The sequence below is a fragment of the Lolium perenne genome, chromosome 4 (assembly GCF_019359855.2).
Source record: "Lolium perenne isolate Kyuss_39 chromosome 4, Kyuss_2.0, whole genome shotgun sequence".
Lineage (NCBI taxonomy): Eukaryota > Viridiplantae > Streptophyta > Magnoliopsida > Poales > Poaceae > Lolium > Lolium perenne.
The window spans coordinates 12,733,724-12,753,009 of record NC_067247.2 but is presented as its reverse complement, the minus strand read 5'-3'; the positions used below and the strand labels follow the sequence as shown (position 1 = coordinate 12,753,009).

Genomic DNA, 19,286 nt, shown 5'->3' with positions numbered 1-19,286 from the left:
GTTATTTGCATAGCTTAGTCTCTATCTCTAACTACACTTATCTGTAGTCAAATTACTTACTCGTGGTCAAACTTACTGCTCGGTCACCCATCCTCCCACTACTCCACCTCTAGCACGCTTAACTTCCGAGTTCCTTTCCCATCCCTCTTCCAAGTGCTTCGCGCGCATGTTGTTGATAGTAGTATCATATCAATCCTATTAACATGTTGGTCGATGTCACATTTTTTTATTGTTTGAATTTCAAATAATTTTTTTCATAAACAAAAATAATGATGTAATAATAATCGTGAATAAATAAATAAACATTAACTTTTAAATTTTTATTATTTTAAATTTTTTTTATTTTTTAAATATTTTTTTTTGCCAAACCTAAAACCTAAAAATTTGAAAATCTAAAAATTGGGTAAAAGTAATAGTAATCTTTATGCTAGATGGAATTATTAATTTTATTTTTTTGAAAAAATTAAAAAATATAAAATCCATAATTTATAGCAAAAACTAAAATCTTCCTGCTTTCGTATTTTCATTTGGAATTTTGAGAATCTAAAAATTGGCTAACCGGGTAAACCCTGGTGAATTCGGATGTAACTTTTTCCCAGGATTTTTTTTGATATATTATACGTTTTTTCCCGACGTCGTATGCAAAAGTTATTACGGTTTTACCATTTTTTAAACTTTTTTTACAAAAAAAGTGAAAATTCGAATTTCTTAATTTATCCGAATAGTAGGTTGCATAACATACAAGAATCTGAAAGCAATTTTTTTTTGAATTTTCTAGCATTTTCTTTTGTATTTTACAAACCAAAAAAAGGCGATCCACGGGGGGGTGTGTGTGTGCAGGGTGCGTGGGAGAAAAAAAACACGGAAAAACCTTTAGTCGCGGTTGGGGATACCAACCGCGACTAAAGGGGTACCTTTAGTCGCGGTTGGTGTCCCCAACCGCGACTAAAGATTTTTCCGCCGGATGGATCCTTCCATAGCCCTTTAGTCCCGGTTGGTGTTACCAACCTTTAGTCGCGGTTGGTGTCCCCAACCGCGACTAAAGATTTTTCCACCGGATGGATCCTTCCATAGCCCTTTAGTCCCGGTTGGTGTTACCAACCGCGACTAAAGGGGTACCCTTTCGTCTCGGATGGAGCATTAGTCACGGGTCGCCTCTCGAACCGCGACTAAAGGGGGCTTTAGTCGCGGTTCGAATATTTCCGGGACTAATAGGGGTGGACGGAAGCTTTTTTCTACTAGTGTATCATTTTACTGTTCTTCATGTCCTGGATCTTGCGGGGTTGTAAACTTGTCTCATGGAGTTCCTTGTCCCTGTTTCCTGGTATCCTAGAGTATGAAAATCTTGTTCTTGAGTCGCCTTCCGGTGAATGACCAATCTTTTTCGCGAAAACGCAAAAGCCTTGTGTTTCGATGCATTGATAGAAAAGAAGGTTATAGTTACAAGTCCGCAAGAGGATGGACACCCCTCTTTACAACTCAACCCAAGAAAAGATAAACAAAACTAGGGGAGTAGCCGGCGGACACCCCAGGCTCCCGCGTCCGTCCACTGCCGCGCCTCGGTCTTTATATCGTTGAACAAGGATGGCACCGAAGGTTGCGCGTTATCAAGGACTGCAGCATTTCGGTGTTTCCAAATTCTCCACGCTGTAAGCACCCTCCACCGTAGGAGGTCCTAAGGTGGATCAGATTCACTAGAGGACCTCATGCCAGACTGTCCTGGAGAAGGAGCACCTAGTGAGTAGGTGTGTCATGATCTCCATGGACTGGTCACAGAGCGGGCATCTGGGAACATGCGGTAAGCCGCGTCGCGACAGCCTCTCGCTAGTCCAACACTTGTCAACACAAGCCAGCCAGATGAAGAATTTCACCCTTGGTGGCGCCTAGGTTTTCCAGTTCAGCTCCCAAGATCCTGAGATGATCGCCCCCTGGAAGAGGGTGTCATAGCAGGATCGGGAGGTGTGTCATAGCAGGACCGGGAGGTGTACTGATCATCCGTCGACCAACGCCAAACCATCCTATCTTGGTCCGGCGAAAGCTGAATGCCCCTGAGCCTGCCCCATAACTGAGTGCAAGGGCACTCGGTGCACCAACTATGTCGGGAATCCAAGCGCGGTCTAACAGCGCTTCGCGGACCGTACGCGCCTTCCGGTGGCGTTTAGGTACCAGCGCGTACACCTCAGGCGCCATCTCCTTGACGGACTTGTCATCCAGCCATCTGTCTTCCTAGAAGAGGGCGGACTCCCCGTTGCCAAGCACCATAGAGGCGGAGGCCGCGAAGATGTCCAGCTGCGCCTTCGAGAACTGCATGTCGAGCCCGCGCCATTCGTAAGGGGTGAGTACGCATCCTCTAAATCCAACGCACCCAAAGTCTGATCGCGGTGCGTGCGAGGTCAGGGATACCAAGGCCTCCGAGACACTACAGGCGGCATACCCTGGACCAGTTGACGTGGCACTAGCCCCCATTGGCCTCCGCCCTGCCTGCCGGCCCAGAGGAACATCTTGTTGACCTATTTGAGTGTCTTCTTGTTGAGACTTAGTACCATCAGCTGGTGTAGCGGGATCGCCGCAAGCACCACTCGAATCAGTGCCAGACGCCCTGCCCGAGGCATCATAGAAGCCCGCCAGTCCACCAGCGGCTGGAAAGATGCAGCCGTCAGCCTTCTGGTGAATGAGCAAACTTGCAGCTGAGTTCTCGAGATTCTACATACTGTTGCTAATAGTGGAAAAATAATTCTGAATGTCGTTCTCTGCTTGTATATTCTTAATCTGGTTGCTGATGATGTTGTAGTCACCCTTAATCTGCTCCATCTGGCCAATAATCTGGTTGGTGGTTAGCTCCTTTTTTTCAAGCCACTTGAGTTTGTTGTGTGCATGAACCATTTTCATGTTGTTCTTTTGTTGGACCATGTGGGGCTTGTAAACTTGACTCGTGGAGTTCCTTTCCCTTGTGTCATGGAATCTTGGAGTTTCCAAATCTTGTTCCGTGAATGAGCAATATTGCAGCTGACTCTGCAAGATTCCTTATATTTTTGCTTCTGGTGAACAACAAACTCTTAATGTCGTTCCGTCGCAAATGTCGTTGTAGTCACTTTTAATCCGATCCATCTGGCCAATAATCAGGTTTGTTGTTAGCTCCTTGTTTTTAAGCCAATATGTAGTACCATCAACCGTCTCCTGGAGTTGCTTGATATTGTACTTGAGTTTGTTGTGTGCTTGAACCATTTTCCTGTTGTCCTTGTCTTGGACCATGTTGGGCTTGTAACTTGACTCGTGGAGTTCCTTTCCCTTGTGTCTTGATATCTCGGAGTTTGCAAATCATGTTCTCGAGTGGCCTCCGGGTGAATGAGCAATCTTCTAGATGATCCTTCGAGTATTCATATTGTTGCATATAGCTAACAACAAACTCTTAATATCGTTTCGTGCTTGTATATTCTCAATCTGGCTGCTAATGATGTTGTAGTCACCCTTAATCTGCTCCATCTGGACAATAATCTAGTTTGTTGTTAGCTCCTTGTTTTGAAGCACCTTTGTAGTACCATCAGCCGTCTCCTGGAGTTGCTTGATATTGTACTTGAGTTTGCTGTGTGCTTGAACCATTTGCCTGTTGTCCTTGTCTTCGACCATGTGGGGCTTGTAAACTTGACTCGTGGAGTTCCTTTCCCTTGTGTCTTGAGATCAAAGGAGTTTGCAAAACATGTTCTCGAGTGGCCTCCGGGTGAATGAGCAATCTTCTAGATGAGCCTTCGAGATTATTCATATTGTTGCTTATAGCTAATCACAAATTCTTAATATCGTTCAGTGCTTGTATATTCTCAATATGGCTGCTAAGTATGTTGTAGTCACCCTTAATCTCCTCCATCTGGACAATAATCCGATTGGTTGTTAGCTCCTTGTTTTCAAGCCACCTTTTAGTACCATTAGCCATGTCCTGGAGTTGCTTGATAATGTAGTAGAGTTTTTTTGTGTCCTGGAATCTTGGAGTTCGCAAATCTTGTTCTCGACTTGCCTCCGGGTGAATGAACAATCTTGGAGCTGAGTCTTCGAGATTCTTCATATTGTTGCTTATAGTGAACAATAAATTCTTAATGTTGTTCCGTGCTTGTATATTCTCAATCTGGCTGCTAATGATGTTGTAGTCACCCTTAATCTCCTCCATCTGGACAATAATCTGATTGGTTGTTAGCTCCTTGTTTTCAAGCCACCTTTTAGTACCATCAGCCGTGTCCTGGAGTTGCTTGATACTGTAGTAGAGTTTGTTTTGTGCTTGAACCATTTGCCTGTTGTCCTTGTCTTGTATCATGTGTGGCTTGTAAACTTGACTCGTGGAGTTCCTTGCCCTTGTGTCCTGGAATCTTGGAGTTTGCAAATCTTGTTCTCGAGTTGCCTCTGGGTGAATGAACAATCTTGTAGCTGAGTCTTCGAGATTCTTCATATTGTTGCTTATAGTGAACAATAAATTCAGAATGTTGTTCCGTGCTTGTATATTCTCAATCTGGCTTCTAATTCTCTTGTAGTCACCCTCAATCTGCTCCATCTGGCCAATAATCTGGTTTGTGGTTCGCTCCTTTCTTTCTATACAGTTTGCACTCCCATCAGCTGTCTCCTGAAGTTCCATGATACTGTGCTGGAGTTTATTGACAGTGTCGTTGTGTGCTTGCATCATTTTGTCGAAGGCCTTGTGGGGTTTGTGCACTTGTCTGGTGGAGTTCCTTATCCTTGTGTCCTGGTGTCCTGGAGTTTGCAAATCTTGTTCGTGAGTTGCCTCCATTTGAACGAGCAATATTGCAGCCGAGTCCTGAAGATTCTTCACATTGTTGCTAATAGTGAACAACAAAGTTTGAAAATCATTCCGTGCTTGTACATTCTTCTTGTGCTTCTTATCCTGTTCCTTGTACTTCTGGGCATCCTTCACCATTCTCTCCATCTCCTCCTTGCTAAAATCTTCCAATATTGAGTGTTCCTTGACATCCGCCTTGTGGAGCCTCTCAGCTCCAAGCTTTCCAATCCTTTCTCCAAATTGTTCCCTGGGTAAACTTATCTGCGATTCAAATGATGAACTGCCAACGCAAGTTTCTTCTGAATAGTCAGCACTTGTCGTTTTATCAAGCCTATCGATTATGTGCCTTGCAACTGGTCTCTTCTTTGGATCCAAGTTCATGCACTCTATCCCAATCTTAGAGCATACTCTTACTTGTTCCAATTGCATGCGCCCCTCTGATGCATCCAATTGATTCATCCAACTTTCAACTACCTATAAGGATGCAATCTATAGTTTATATTTATGTAATAAATTTAATAATATATATATGATTATTACATTACAGCTAGTAGAGAGAAAAAAACTGGAAATCTTAAGAAATATGAATCGTAACGATTTTCTAAAATGGAAGCCACCTAATTTCAGTCCACACATTTTAGCTTAATTTGTGTATGTGCTGCTTTTACATCTTCCCCTGTGATTTGTTTTCATCCAATTCACATTGGAATCTCTTACAGTTACAATTGAAGTGTATATTATACTAAAATGATCAGTTTATTTTAGCGGTATTTAAGAATGTGAGACTGCAGAGTACATTACTTCCAGAAGTATCAATAGGCTTTATTTTTTCTAATGAAGTACACCCATGTGTATCAAAAATTCTAAATGCGAGAAAAGGTGAATTCTGATGGGTAATGCCATCCCCACAACTCAACCACCTCACTGAGAGATTATTTTTCATAAAACAGGTATATGAGAAAAATCTCCAACCAAAGAGGAAGAAAATGATGCTTTGCTAAGTTAAATTTAGACTTGAACTTCGAGCAAATGCCTAAACTGTTCTTACATAATCGTCATCGAGATACTGCTTCACTCCTGTCAATATCTCCATGATTATGATGCCAAGACTATATATGTCTGAGGCGAATGTAATTTGTCCTAATCTGATATATTCTGGATCCATATATCCCCTGTGAAGAGATCAAAGTTTGATCAATGGAAGTCATGCCTAAGAAAACGAAGAGCTTTTAGTGGCTGGCTTACAGAGTTCCACGTAGGTTTTCAGTAATCGCACGGGTTTGATCTTCACTGAGGCATCTAGAGAGACCAAAGTCAGCAATTTTGGGTACCATGTAACCGTCAAGTAAAATATTAGCTGGCTTAAGGTCTAAGTGAAGAATCCGCATCTCATGAAGAAAAAGCAAACCCTCAGTTATCCCCCTAATAATTTGATAGCGTTCACTCCAATTAAGCCCACAGGTTGCATCTGCACACACGAAACGGTTGGGATTTGAGAATGCTAGGTATAGTAAGGAAAGAGCATGCTACTGTATGTATTTAAATAACCTTTCACAAAATAAATAAAGATGGGAATAGACGTTTTCGTCCTACCGGTAATGTGCTTATCGAGACTCCCATTGCATACATACTCAAAACAGAGCAACCAGTTCCGTTGATCTGCCATGACAAGCTTCCCCTCAAACTTTTGCATTTTACCTTGAGTCTCAGCACAATAGCCCAGAAACCTTACAATATTCTTGTGCTTGGCATTTATCAGGCATTTGACCTCTTCATGAAATTTATTCTCGTGAAGACCAAATGTGTTGGACAGCTTCTTTACGGCGACCATACCTTTTCCAACCATTCCCTGCAGTAAAAACATCCATTGTTAACAAGAACCAGATCGTGTATGTATGTTATCTCAAATAACTCATATCTGATTATATTTGTTTCATGTCTAGATCAACTGTGATTAGGATTGGAGAAGCTGATTAAATTGAATGTATGCTACCTTATAAACTACCGCAAACCCGCCGCTGCCGATTTGGTTATCAAGAGAGAAATGATTTGTTACGTATTGCAGAAGTGATAACGGAAGGCTTGTGGGCTCTGCGCTTTCATCAAGCAGCATCCTCTCCAGGACGTCGTAGCTTGTACTGGCTTCACGGTCCATTTGTAATCACTGCAAATTAAACGAGTAGAGCACCCACAAAATTAAAATGAGAGGAATGTCTTCATTACGTTGTGAAACTAGCCACTATACGTAATTACACACTAAATTAATCATGAATGGACCAATTACAAAATTAAGATCTCACGCACCAGACAGTAGAGTTACCCAATTGTATGTTTGTTTAAATTTATTTCAATACATCCAGGAGGCAAGTTTTCCACCAAATGATAATTCTGGTCGGCTGTATCGAGCGAACCAGATGTGATCTCTTCCGGGCATTAGATCCGGTCGAGACTACTCGTTAACCCCCAAAATAATTTGATTTTACCAGCTTCTCCACCGCTTATCAACCTAGTACTGTATGGAAACATATTTTCGACACATTAAAAGATAAATAATTAAGCAGGCGTGTTTTTTGTTTTTTTTCGACACATTAAAAAACTAGACCGAGAAACTGAATAAGCTACAACTTAACACATAAATACCTTCGTTACAACGAGCGGTCGATGAATCAGCAAAGAAATCACTCAGCAGGGTATTTCTATGCGAGGTACGAAATCGATCTTGCTCACAGCGGCCTGGTCGATCAGCCGATGGATATGTGAGGAAGTGCAAAGTCAATGTCCAGACGAGCTAGCTAGCCTCCTGCGTGCCTTGCTTTGATGCTTCCCGTCAACGCCCAGCTAATTAGGCATCTTTCGACGTGCAGTGGTACTAGTACAATGTACAATTGGTCAGTGGCAGCTATCAGAGCCATAATTAAGAAATTGGTTATGCAGAGGCTGGATATAATTGTTTATTAAAGTAACTAGCATAGTGGCCCTCGCAAATGCGAGGGCATTATTTTATTTATTGATTGTGTTTGTTTTTTTATAGTTTCATACATGAGGTCCAATAAGAGATTGTCAAGCCACCGCAAATATTGTGTCAAATAGAATATCACCTGGACATGAAATATATTTAGACATCGGATGATGGTATTTGCAAGACATCACACAATTAAGTGCCTGTGTCTGTTGCATGCATGTTATTGTAAACAATTACAAATAATTAGATGTTGATATTAGATGTACACACCAAAGAATAAGTAATACTTTTGTCCAACTACTATTTAAGGGCCAAAACAAAAGTGTATCTATGATATTTTTTCATTCAAATATATAAGAACTTAGCACGGATGAATAATACAATATAAGTCATCCACGTGATATTATTTCTTAATCTTTTCCAGACATTTCCTCTTCTCATTGTCCCAATTTGTTCGAAAATAAATGTTTAATGCATTTATTATAGTATGGAACATATAGATTTTTTAGAAAACATCCACTGAACATGTTGCTTAAAATTAAAATTTATAGAATCAAAAATAATAAGTTATCGTGTTTAGTCTGACTGCACGCGTTCTATTTAAGAAATAATTTCAAACAAATGTACTATTAACTTTATCTATTTTATTGTACCGGCATCTACCATGCCTCAAATGTACTATTTACCTTTTTTATTTTATGGTGTTAAAAAACACTTTTCTATTTTACTGTACTCAGCCGCAACCATGCCCTAGTCCGATGCTAAACCCTTGATAACTTATGTCTCACTCGACAATGATAGCCATGTGACCATTTGTATTTGCATAGACATAATCCAAAAATCTCTGGGTGACACCTGAAGAATTTCCAAATAATTGTACATATCATGAGTACATATATGCAGTTAATGAAGAAAACAATATGTAATGAAAAATAGTATTACAGATATGCATGGAATACGAATTCAATAGATTTTCTTCCACAGCCAATTGAGCTGCAATTAGCTACCTGCACCGGGTGATCCTTGGGTACTGATCTCTCAACGTGGTCTCGTCAAACTGGATCATGTAGTTCATCTAGTACAGCTACATGTTTGCCGACGTTCAAGGTGTCATGGGCTCCAGCCAGCCGTAGGACACCACCTGAATCAACACAACGCCGATGGAGAGGAGCACCATGTTGGTAAGATCTGCCCCGGATGAGCCCTGCCGAGTTCACCAGCCGCGCAAACTCGGACATCCGTGCCTATGTCTGGCTTCCTCACCCGCACATCGAACCCTAGGCTCATGGCCATGTCCTCCAATCAGGAGTTTTCAGCCGGGGATGGCCGTCCCACTTGCCGCTGCTCGGCTCGGTCGTTGCCCACTCGAACTGGAACGTGCCCTGGAACATCGCATGGAAGTCCACCCTGGAATACCCGATGGCGTATTGGACCCGTCTTAGCCCAGCTCGCTGTGAAACACCGGCCCCACCTCATCGTTCTCACGGCATCTGACCTCATCGTTATTGTCCATGTCGGTCACATAGTAATCAAGATCCTCTGTTTTCATTGCGACCTTTGAGCTTAGCAAGGTAGTTGTTGGGCGTTTTTTCCATTGCTGATACACCGTCACCGAGGTTGATGGTGCTTTTCCAAAGTCCATTAACTAAAGTATCATAGGGGACACCAATAACGTCCATGTTCGGGAATTAACATCAAGGAGACGTACCTCATCATGTCGCCGAAATTGCTCACACGTCAAGCTCGATCATGGGCAACGTATGGTAAGTCTGCCGATGTGGGTGCGAAACGTGAAGCCTTAGGCGTGTAGCATGCCAAGGATTAGTATGTTTTTTTAACAGCTAGGGATTAGCAGATTGCTATTTTTTAGATAAGATTTGAGAGAAAAGATATTATTTTTGAGTCGGAGTCACGTTTTTACGTGAATTAGTGCACTACGTGTTGGAGGGTGTCGTGTCTAAATTGTTTACCAATCGAAATCTGTCCGGACACTTTTGGTCTAATTTTTCTGTCCCTTGACATGCATCTATGCCTAGACCAAATAATATTTGTTCCACACCCGTATTAGTGAGGGACTCTCCGGATTTTTGTTTTGGTTTACATGTCATCCATCGACACATCAAAAGGCATGGTTGTTATGTATCAAACGTGTACACGTCAAACAATGTTTTACGTAATTTTTGTTTTAATCATGACCATCAACTGATCTAACCGTCTACATAATTAAGTTGATGTGGGTTAACGTAATGCCTCGAAAAACACCCTTATTTTGCTTTTAGTTTTGCTTTTAGTATATAATAATAATAATAGATTAAAGTCATGTGGATTAATGTGGTGTCTATATTATATCCCTACATATTTTTTAGTATATATAATAGAAAGGACATTATTCATACATATGTAATGCGCCGTAAAAATACAAAATACTCATATATTGTACTTCCTTCGTCCCAAAATATAAGACGTCCAAGGATTACTCAAAAGTTAACATTTTATTAGTTTGACCAAGTTGTATACACAAAAATATGAACAATTAAAATACTGAATCAATATTAACAGATTCACCGTAAAGTATATTTTCTTAATGTGCCTATTCAATATTGTAGATGTAGATTTTTTTTCCTAAATATTTAGTTGAAGTTGGTAAAATTTGACTTTTGAATAATCTTTAGGAACTTTATTTTTACAGACGGTGGGTGTATTGAGGTAGTAAAGCCACTCATTTTGTATTGCTTTATAATGGTCATGGATTTTGATAGGTAGCAGCTTTATTATCTCTCTCTTTGTTTTAGAAATTCTGGTTGATGTTTTTTTATAAGTTGTATTCACGGTAGACCGATATACAAAATCATTTGTTTACATTAATGCATGGTGGGCTCCTATAGAAGATGCATCGATGTCTTTTTTTCTTTCCTGACGAAGCCGTGCATGTAGAGTCCTATAGACACACGCATGGTCCATGTCTAATTCACAACGGGGTCTTCTTTTTCTTGCAAAACTTACATGTAGAGTCCCATCAAAAGAGGCATGGTCCGTTGAATTTAATTGTACGTACAGGTTGGCCAAGAGACACATAAATCGTGACGTGACAGTTTCCTAACATTTCTTTTAAAAATCGTAACGTGACAGTTTTACGTAACTGCCAGCTTGTTAAAAAATCTCAGCCGTAAAATTTAGATCTAACTATCATAATAATTTAGATGATGTGGATTAACCTGGTGTCTCCGTTAAAACACCCTTATTTTGCTTTTATTATATAATAGATAGATAAAGCATCCTTTATCGAAAAAAAATTAAAAAATTGGTATAGCACACGGTATACTCTCGGTAGGTGTAGCATTCAACCATCCAAGGATGTGAGTAGTAGTATAATACAAATTGGCCAATTTTTTCGATAAAGAATATATATTAATATCACGTAGATACCAATTACACCAGCATCTGCAACAACATCATGCCCTAATTGATGGGGTTCGTTGCATAGAAAACAAAAAATTTCCTATCGCAAGACGAATAAAACCAACAGATCTAATCTATGGAACACCCAAGATCTAATCTACAAGATCGAAGCAACGAGATGGAGATGAGACTAACCCTCGAAGATTCCAAAGCCTACGAGATTAATCTCGTTGTTGGTGTAGACGATCGTCCCCGGTGCTGCAATCCGGCAGCACTTCCGTACTCGGTCGCGCGTACGGTGTCGATGAAGCTCCTTCCTCTCCCGTTCCAGCGGGCAGCGGAGGTTGTGGTAGATCTCCACGGAATCCCAGCAGCACGACGGCGTGGTGGTGGTGGTGGAGAAGAGTTGCTGCAGGGCTTCGCCTAAGCCTGCACAGCGTATGGAGGTGGAAGAGAGAGGGGGGCGGCCAGGGTTATGGATGGGGGGCCTTGGCCGGCCACCCCCTCCCCTCTTTATATAGGTGGGGGGTCGGCCTAGGGTTTCCCCTAGGGCCCACTTGCCCCCTTGGCCGGCGCATGGGGAGGGGGCAACTCCTCCCCCAAGTCTTCCCCTTTATCTCCTAATTTAAACAATTTATTTTAGGAGATAGATCTTATCTCTAATTTTAAACCATTTAAATTAGAGATAGATCTTATCTCTAAGGGGGGGCCGGCCTGGGCCCACATGTCATGGTGGGCTGGACCCATTATGCCATGTGGCGCCTATGTGGCCTCTCCCGGGGTGGTGGGCCCACTGGTGGCCCTCTAGAACCTTCTAGAAGCTCCGGTCAAAACATCGGACCTTTTCCCGAACCCCGGAAATTGACTTCCCATATATGAATCTTATTCTCCGGACAATTCCGGACCTCCTCGTGATGTCCTGGATCCCATCCGAGACTCCGAACAAAAACTTCGGACTCCAACTCATATTCCGAATCTACTTATGCGACATCGAACCTTAAGCGCGTCACCCTACGGTTCGCGAACTATGCAGACATGGTCGAGACTCCTCTCCGAGCAATAACCAATAGCGGGATCTGGAGATCCATAATGGCTCCCACATATTCAATGATGACTTTAGTGATCGATTGAACCATTTACATACGATGCCAATTCCCTTTGTCACATGATATTCTACTTGTCCGAGGTTTGATCATCGGTATCTCCATACCTTGTTCAACCTCGTTACCGACAAGTACTCTTTACTCGTACCGTGGTATGTGATCTCTTATGAACTATTCATATGCTTGCAAGCTAATCAGATGACATTCCACCGAGAGGGCCCAGAGCATATCTATCCGTCATCAGGATGGACAAATCCCACTGTTGATCCATATGCCTCAACTCACACTTTCCAGATACTTAATCCCACCTTTATTGCCACCCATTTACGCAATGGCGTTTGATGTAATCAAAGTACCCTTTCGGTGTAAGTGATTTACATGATCTCATGGTCGAAGGATTAAGACAACTATGTATTGAAAGCTTATAGCAAATGAACTTAATGACTTGATCTTATGCTACGCTCATTTGGGTGTGTGTCCATTATATCATTCAACTAATGACATAACCTTGTTATTAATAACATCCAATGTTCATGATCACGAAACCATGATCATCTATTAATCAACAAGCTAGTTATACAAGAGGCTTACTAGGGACTCCTTGTTGTTTACATAACACACATGTATCAATGTTTCGGTTAATACAATTATAGCATGGTATATAAACATTTATCATAAACACAAAGATATTATAATAACCATTTTATTATTGCCTCTTGGGCATATCTCCAACAGTCTCCCACTTGCACTAGAGTCAATAATCTAGATTACATTGTAAGATACCTAACACCCATAGCATTCTGGTGTTGGTCATGCTTTGCCCTAGGGAGAGCTTTAGTCAACGGATCTGCAACATTCAGATCTGTGTGTACTTTGCAAATCTCTACTTCACCATCTTCGATGTACTCGCGAATCGAATGAAAACGCAGCTTGATATGCTTTAGCTTCTTGTGTGACCTTGGTTCCTTTGCATTGGCGATGGCACCCGTGTTGTCACAATAAATGACTAACGGGTCCAATGCACTAGGAACCACACCAAGCTCAACAATGAACCTCTTCATCCATACCGCTTCCGATGAAGCCTCTGAAGCCGCTATATATTCAGATTCTGTTGAAGATTTCACCACCGTGCACTGCTTGGAACTGCTCCAGCTTACTGCCGCACCATTCAGTATAAACACGTACCCAGACTGAGACTTAGAGTCATCAGGATCGGTGTTCCAACTTGCATCGGTGTAACTGGTTACAACGAGCTCTTGGTCACCACCATAACAAAGAAACATATCTTTAGTTCTTTTCAAGTACTTCAGGATATTCTTGACCGCTGTCCAGTGTTCCATTCCTGGATCACTTTGATATCTGCTGGTCAAGCTAACAGCATGTGCGATATCCGGTCTAGTACACAGCATGGCATACATGATAGAGCCTACTGCTGAGGCATAGGGGATCTTGCTCATCCTCTCTCTATCTTCTGCCGTAGCCGGACCTTGAGTCTTACTCAAAACCTTACCTGGCAACATAGGCAAGAACCCTTTCTTGCTTTCATCCATTCTAAACTTCTTTAGAATCTTGTCCAGGTATGTACTCTGCGAAAGCCCTATTAGGCGTCTTGATCTATCTCTATAAATCTTGATGCCTAAAATGTATGCTGCTTCACCAAGGTCTTTCATTGAAAAACTCTTATTCAAATAACCTTTAATACTGTTTAATAGTTCTATATCATTCCCAATCAATAATATGTCATCTACATATAATATCAGGAACGCTACAGAGCTCCCACTCACTTTCTTGTAAATACAGGCCTCACCATGAGTCCGTATAAAACCGAAATCTTTGATTACCCTATCAGAGCGTAGGTTCCAACTCCGGGATGCTTGCTTCAGTCCATAAATGGAACGCTGAAGTTTGCATACCTTGTCAGCATTTTTAGGATCGACAAAACCTTTGGGTTGTACCATATACAACTCTTCCTCAATATCACCATTAAGGAACGCCGTTTTGACATCCATCTGCCAAATCTCATAATCGAAAAATGCAGCTATTGCTAACAAAATCCTCACAGACTTTAGCTTCGCTACAGGTGAGAAAGTCTCATCGTAGTCAACTCCTTGAATTTGTCGGAAACCCTTTGCGACAAGTCGAGCTTTATAGAAGGTAATATTACCATCAGCATCTGTTTTTCTCTTGAAGATCCATTTATTCTCAACAGCCTTGCGGCTATCGGGTAAGTCTACCAAAGTCCATACTTTGTTATCATACATGGATCCCATTTCGGATTTCATGGCTTCTTGCCATTTGTTGGAATCTGGGCCAGGGTCCTCATCATTGTTGTCCACAATCATGACATTTAGACAGGGATCATACCAATCAGGAGTGGTACGCTCCCTCGTCGATCTGCGAGGTTCAGTAGCTTCCTCGTTCGAAGTTTCATGATCATCATCATTTGCTTCCTCTCCTATCGGCGCAGGCTGTACAGGAACATCTTCCGGTACTGCGCTACTCTGATCAATGAGAGAAGGTTCATTAACCTCGTCGAGTTCTACTTTCCTTCCAGTCACTTCTTTCGTAAGAAACTCCTTCTCAAGAAAGGATCCGTTCTTGGCAACAAAGATTTTGCCTTCGGATCTGTGATAGAAAGTATACCCAATTGTTTCTTTAGGGTATCCTATGAAGACGCATTTCTCCGCTTTGGGTTCTAGCTTGTCAGGTTGTAACTTCTTTACATAAGCTTCGCAACCCCAAACTTTAAGGAACGACAACTTAGGTTTCTTCCCAAACCATAATTCATACGGTGTCGTTTCAACGGATTTAGATGGTGCCCTATTTAAAGTGAATGCGGCTGTCTCTAATGCATAACCCCAAAACGACAACGGCAAATCGGTAAGAGACATCATAGATCGAACCATATCTAAGAGAGTTCGATTACGACGTTCGGACACACCATTACGCTGTGGTGTTCCCGGCGGTGTCAACTGTGAAAGTATTCCGCATTTCTTTAAATGCATGCCAAACTCATAACTCAGATATTCGCCTCCGCGATCAGAACGCAGAAACTTAATCTTCTTGTTACGTTGATTTTCTACTTCACTTTGGAATTCCTTGAACTTCTCAAAAGTCTCGGACTTATGTTTCATAAAGTAAATATATCCATATCTACTCAGATCATCCGTGAAGGTTAGAACATAACGATAACCACCGCGTGATGCTACACTCATTGGTCCGCACACATCGGTATGTATGATTTCTAATAAGTCTGTAGCTCGCTCCATTGTACCAGAAAATGGGGTCTTAGTCATTTTTCCCATTAGACATGCTTCGCATCTATCAAGTGACTCAAAGTCAAGTGACTCAAGAAGTCCATCGGAATGGAGTTTCTTCATGCGCTTCACTCCAATGTGACCAAGACGACAGTGCCACATATAAGTAGAATTATCATTCAATTTAATTCGCTTAGCATCAATGTTATGAACATGTGTATCACTACTATCGAGACTTAACAAGAATAAACCATTCATCTCAGGTGCATGGCCATAAAAGACATTACTCATATAAATCGAACAACCATTATTCTCTGATTTAAACGAATAACCGTCTTGCATTAAACAAGATCCAGATATAATGTTCATGCTCAACGCAGGTACCAAATAACAATTATTAAGGTTTAAAACTAATCCCGAAGGTAGATGTAGAGGGAGCGTGCCGACGGCGATCACATCGACTTTGGATCCATTTCCAACGCGCATCGTCACCTCGTCTCTTGCCAGGCTTCGTCTATTCCGCAGTTCCTGTTTCGAGTTACAAATGTGAGCAACCGAACCAGTATCAAATACCCAGGCACTACTACGAGAACCAGTAAGATAGACATCAATAACATGTATATCAAATATACCTTTCTTTTTGACGTGGCCGCTCTTCAGATCGGCCAAGTATTTGGGGCAATTGCGCTTCCAGTGCCCCTTCCCCTGGCAGTAATAGCACACAGTATCAGGCTTAGGGCCAGCCTTGGGCTTCTCCGGAGGCGCAACAACTTTCTTGCCGCCCTTCTTGAAGTTGCCCTTGTTGTTAGGCTTGCCCTGCTTCTTGAAACTGGTGGTCTTGTTGACCATTGATGGCGTGTAACTCACACGTTCGTTGGGAACCCCAAGAGGAAGGTATGATGCGCACAGCAGCAAGTTTTCCCTCAGAAAGAAACCAAGGTTTATCGAACCAGGAGGAGCCAAGAAGCACGTTGAAGGTTGATGGCGGCGGGATGTAGTGCGGCGCAACACCAGGGATTCCGGCGCCAACGTGGAACCTGCACAACACAACCAAAGTACTTTGCCCCAACGAAACAGTGAGGTTGTCAATCTCACCGGCTTGCTGTAACAAAGGATTAACCGTATTGTGTGGAAGATGATTGTTTGCAGAAAACAGTAAAACAAGTATTGCAGTAGATTGTATTTCAGTAAAGAGAATTGGACCGGGGTCCACAGTTCACTAGAGGTGTCTCTCCCATAAGATAAACAGCATGTTGGGTGAACAAATTACAGTTGGGCAATTGACAAATAAAGAGAGCATGACAATGCACATACATATCATGATGAGTATAGTGAGATTTAATTGGGCATTACGACAAAGTACATAGACCGCCATCCAACTGCATCTATGCCTAAAAAGTCCACCTTCAGGTTATCATCCGAACCCCCTCCAGTATTAAGTTGCAAAGCAACAGACAATTGCATTAAGTATGGTGCGTAATGTAATCAACAACTACATCCTTAGACATAGCATCAATGTTTTATCCCTAGTGGCAACAAGACAACACAACCTTAGAACTTTCTCACATCGTCCTGTGTGTCAATGCAGGCATGAACCCACTATCGAGCATAAATACTCCCTCTTGGAGTTACAAGCATCTACTTGGCCAGAGCATCTACTAGCAACGGAGAGCATGCAAGATCATAAACAACACATAGATATAACTTTGATAATCAACATAACAAGTATTCTCTATTCATCGGATCCCAACAAACGCAACATATAGAATTACAGATAGATGATCTTGATCATGTTAGGCAGCTCACAAGATCCAACAATGAAGCACAATGGGGAGAAGACAACCATCTAGCTACTGCTATGGACCCATAGTCCAGGGGTAGACTACTCACTCATCACTCCGGAGGCGACCATGGCGGCGTAGAGTCCTCCGGGAGATGAATCCCCTCTCCGGCAGGGTGCCGGAGGCGATCTCCTGGATCCCCCGAGATGGGATCGGCGGCGGCGTCTCAGTAAGGTTTTCCGTATCGTGGCTCTCGGTACTGGGGGTTTCGTCATGGAGGCTATTTGTAGGCGGAAGGGCAGGTCAGGAGGGGGCACAGGGGCCCCACACCATAGGTCGGCGCGGCCAGGGGGTGGGCCGCGCCGCCATAGGGTTTGGGCACCCTGTGGCCCCACTTCGTTTCGTCTTCGGACTTCTGGAAGCTTCGTGGAAAAATAGGCCCCTGGGCGTTGATTTCGTCCAATTCCGAGAATATTTCGTTACTAGGATTTCTGAAACCAAAAACAGAAAACAAAGAATCGGCACTTCGGCATCTTGTTAATAGGTTAGTTCCAGAAAATGCACGAATATGACATAAAGTGTGCATAAAACATGTAGATAACGTCAATAATGTGGCATGGAACATAAGAAATTATCGATACGTCGGAGACGTATCAGCATCCCCAAGCTTAGTTCTGCTCGTCCCGAGCAGGTAAAACGATAACACAGATAATTTCTGGAGTGACATGCCATCATAATCTTGATCATACTATTTGTAAAGCATATGTAGTGAATGCAGCGATCAAAACAATGTATATGACATGAGTAAACAAGTGAATCATATAGCAAAGACTTTTCATGAATAGCACTTCAAGACAAGCATCAATAAGTCTTGCATAAGAGTTAACTCATAAAGCAATAATTCAAAGTAAAGGCATTGAAGCAACACAAAAGAAGATTAAGTTTCAGCGGTTGCTTTCAACTTGTAACATGTATATCTCATGGATATTGTCAATCATAGAGTAATATAATAAGTGCAATAAGCAAGTATGTAGGAATCAATGCACAGTTCACACAAGTGTTTGCTTCTTGAGGTGGAGAGAAATAGGTGAACTGACTCAACATTGAAAGTAAAAGAATGGTCCTCCATAGAGGAAAAACATCGATTGCTATATTTGTGCTAGAGCTTTGATTTTGAAAACATGAAACAATTTTGTCAACGGTAGTAATAAAGCATATGTATCATGTAAATTATATCTTACAAGTTGCAAGCCTCATGCATAGTGTACTAATAGTGCCCGCACCTTGTCCTAATTAGCTTGGACTACCGGATCATCACAATGCACATGTTTTGACCAAGTGTCACAATGGGGTACCTCTATGCCGCCTGTACAAAGGTCTAAGGAGAAAGCTCGCATTGGATTTCTCGCTATTGATTATTCTTCAACTTAGACATCCATACCGGGACAACATAGACAACAGATAATGGACTCCTCTTTTATGCATAAGCATGTAACAACAATTAATAAATTTCTCATTTGAGATTGAGGATATATGTCCAAAACTGAAACTTCCACCATGGATCATGGCTTTAGTTAGCGGCCCAATGTTCTTCTCTAACAATATGCATGCTTAACCATAAGGTGGTAGATCGCTCTTACTTCAGACAAGACGAACATGCATAGCAACTCACATGAAATTCAACAATTAATAGTTGATGGCGTCCCCAGTGAACATGGTTATCGCACAACAAGCAACTTAATAAGAGATAAAGTGCATAATTACATATTCAATACCACAATAGTTTTTAAGCTATTTGTCCCATGAGCTATATATTGCAAAGGTGATGATGGAATTTTAAAGGTAGCACTCAAGCAATTTACTTTGGAATGGCGGAAAATACCATGTAGTAGGTAGGTATGGTGGACACAAATGGCATAGTGGTTGGCTCAAGTATTTTGGATGCATGAGAAGTATTCCCTCTCGATACAAGGTTTAGGCTAGCAAGGCTTATTTGAAACAAAC

At 41.9% G+C, this 19,286-nt stretch overlaps 1 long non-coding RNA gene across 1 annotated transcript; it reads right to left on the bottom strand.

The window, feature by feature from the left end:
* Window positions 1-15,819: 15,819 nt before the first annotated feature.
* Window positions 15,820-16,328, bottom strand: LOC127291792 (uncharacterized). The gene is made up of 2 exons (XR_007844725.2): window positions 16,134-16,328; window positions 15,820-16,029 (listed from the first exon to the last, which is right to left on the bottom strand). It is a non-coding gene; the product is annotated as an uncharacterized lncRNA (long non-coding RNA).
* Between the last annotated feature and the right edge of the window lie 2,958 nt (window positions 16,329-19,286).